The following is a 2,779-nucleotide window of genomic DNA, read 5'->3' as shown; positions in this document are numbered from 1 at the left end:
CTATCTACAAGAGAATCATTAAAACTCTCTTTTTGAAAACCACATTGTTTTGATTTTTGTAGATAAAAGCTATAGATGACTCATGGGATTTATAAAATAAAGGACATAAACAGTTTAATTCAGCCACAAATGCTGAATTAAAATCATCAGGTACCTTTAGTCCCATAATGGAATAACTTCCATGATACATTTTGGTACTTTATATGATATAGTTGCTGGGCTGCTTGGATGGTAGTTTAATGTGCTTTCAAACATGGCCTGTCTGGTATAAATGTCTGTGAGTTTTCTTCTAGAGATAGGTATTTCCCAGATGACTGTCAATCACCTAGGAGAGATTTAACCTCAAAGAGAAATTATATTCCCATATCCATCCCATAAATAGCTAAACAACACATTTAGTATAATTAATTTTAATATATATTTTTATTTATTGCAGAGAGGAATGGAGAGGGAGAAAGAGATAGAAGCATCAATGATGAGAGAGAATCATTGATCGGCTGCCTTCTGCACGCCCTCTACTGGGGATCAAGCCCACAACCTGGACATGTGCCTTTGCCCTGAATCGAACCCAGGACCTTTCAGTCTGCACGCTGATGCTCTATCCACTGAACCAAACCAGCTAGGGCAATATAATTAAGTTTTGTTTTTTTTAAGGGGAGAGCGTGAATGCAGTCCCCCACTACCACAAATTATGCAGTCGAGTTTCCCACATTTGGGGAAATGGCAGAGGTCAGCACATCCGGAGTGCAATGGATAAGCTTTGCCCTGGGAAAACCACCTTCGTGATCATGGTGTCTCCCCTGCCAGGTAAGTATTAATTAATTCTTAATAGAAACAAAACTTAAAACTACCTAAAATTAGTGAGATTTATTTGAAAGATAATTTTAAAATTATATTTCTAAAATGACTATTCAATGCTGCTCATTCTTCTATTCAGTAACTATTTTTAAAAGATAATATGTGGAGTTAAAACTTCCAGTAATTGTGTTTCCTTGCAATAGTGGACCATAAAAAAATACACTATTGTATTAATCTATTTTAGTTTTGTTGCCTAATTAGTCAAAGAGAAGTTAAAGTTAGATACAAGGCTTGGGAATACTGAAAATTCAATGGGAAATTTATAAACAGAGCAGGTGGGAGTAAGTTGCAATCATAATAATGTGTATTAATTATCAATTCACATAAATCAGAATTTTAGAACTAAGAAATCATAGATATAATTTAAGCCAACAGTCTTATAAAAATCATAATATGACATCTCAAAGGTTAAATAACATGTTGATGGGCCTTCCGTTATAGTTGTAATGCTTTGTTTATTTTTAATGATTTCTTTTGCAACATTCTTTTCTACACTAGCGTGATAACTCAGTCTTTAGTCATCTTCAGTCTTCAGTCTTCAGTTATCAGTCTTCAGTCTTAGCTCAGGCTGGAACCTTTAGTTTTCCCTCCATGCCTGTATTTGCAAATTAACCCACCAACTTTGTTGGGTTAATTTGCATACCCATTTCTGATTGGCTGGTAGGCATCACAGAGGTAGAGTCAATTTGCCTACTCCTCTTTTATTAGTACATAGAGATTTTGAACATTATATCATTCTAGAAAATAGCAATAACACATCACTTCATATAATTTTCAGAAAAAATTTTTAAATTGTTACTTGTGAAAATTTACAATAGTTGAGTTTTGCTTCATGTTCCACATGTCTTCTTATATATGTGTATTAATTTACTTAGCCAATATATTACAAGTTTAGAATTTACATTGGATGATTCTACTTAATGCAGAGGAATATATGAAATATCTAAATGCTTGTTTTAAATATTCAAAGTAATTTGATATTTCTTTGTGATTTAAAATATAGATGTATATACATTTAAAATTTTTCTACATTAATAATTTTACTATTGGCATTAGTAATTAGAATTTGAATTTCATGCTTCCAAACATGCATAAAATAAATATTTCCATAATTTTTAAGCCCATTAATTTTTTCATATATTTATATTTTATGCTTCTAGTAATTATTGAGATTTTGACATTTGACTAAAATATATTTATGTAATATGATTTCTTCAATAAGAAAAAATATATTTAGCATGTCCAAAATATTTTCTCACATATTTAAAGGAGAGTGCTCTTTTTTATTGTTGTTGTTCTTTTTTAAGTACAATTGTAGTGGCAAAAATTGTACACCTAATGTGTTTGATTGGAGTACCATATCAGGTGAATATTTTGTTTTTATTTTGTGTGTGGTTCCACTTGTCATTATTACATATGATACATCAGAGTAATGTTTGAAGAATGATTTATTGTAATTTTTTGCAGAATATTCTATACAGTACATTTACAGTGAAAATTCTTATCTAAAATTCAGGACATTATTTTATGAGGAAAGCATATCATTTCTAGAACTTAAGGCCTTTCTTTATGATGATTTAGTACCTTGGTACTGGAAATACAAGCAATATGTAAAAACTATACTTCAATATGTAAATCACTATTAGGTATACTACAAACTCATATATTAATTATGAAAATGTTTTCTTCTTTGCTTTTTACTAAGACTGACATTTAGTTTCACACTATAGTTATCTCCTCTTTAAAAATTAAGATCTAAATATATCTTTGAAATACTTCAACCATATCTATATATCACATTAAAAAGAAGACAAGAACACTTCTTGTCTTCTGTTATTTACACTATTTAAGTTCTTTTATTAAACTTGAAAATGGGATCATAAAAGCATGTGTAATGATTTCAAAACAAACACGTTTATCC

General features: G+C 30.2%; 1 non-coding gene across 1 annotated transcript; it reads right to left on the bottom strand.

Moving 5' to 3' along the window:
- Positions 1-651: 651 nt before the first annotated feature.
- Positions 652-815, bottom strand: LOC118711986. The gene has a single exon (XR_004985921.1). It is a non-coding gene; the product is annotated as a U1 spliceosomal RNA (small nuclear RNA).
- Positions 816-2,779: the final 1,964 nt, after the last annotated feature.

Source organism: Pipistrellus kuhlii, unplaced genomic scaffold (assembly GCF_014108245.1).
Source record: "Pipistrellus kuhlii isolate mPipKuh1 unplaced genomic scaffold, mPipKuh1.p scaffold_m20_p_8, whole genome shotgun sequence".
NCBI classification, from domain to species: domain Eukaryota; kingdom Metazoa; phylum Chordata; class Mammalia; order Chiroptera; family Vespertilionidae; genus Pipistrellus; species Pipistrellus kuhlii.
Note: the sequence above shows the minus strand (reverse complement) of the source record. Positions and strands in the feature narration are given on the sequence as shown.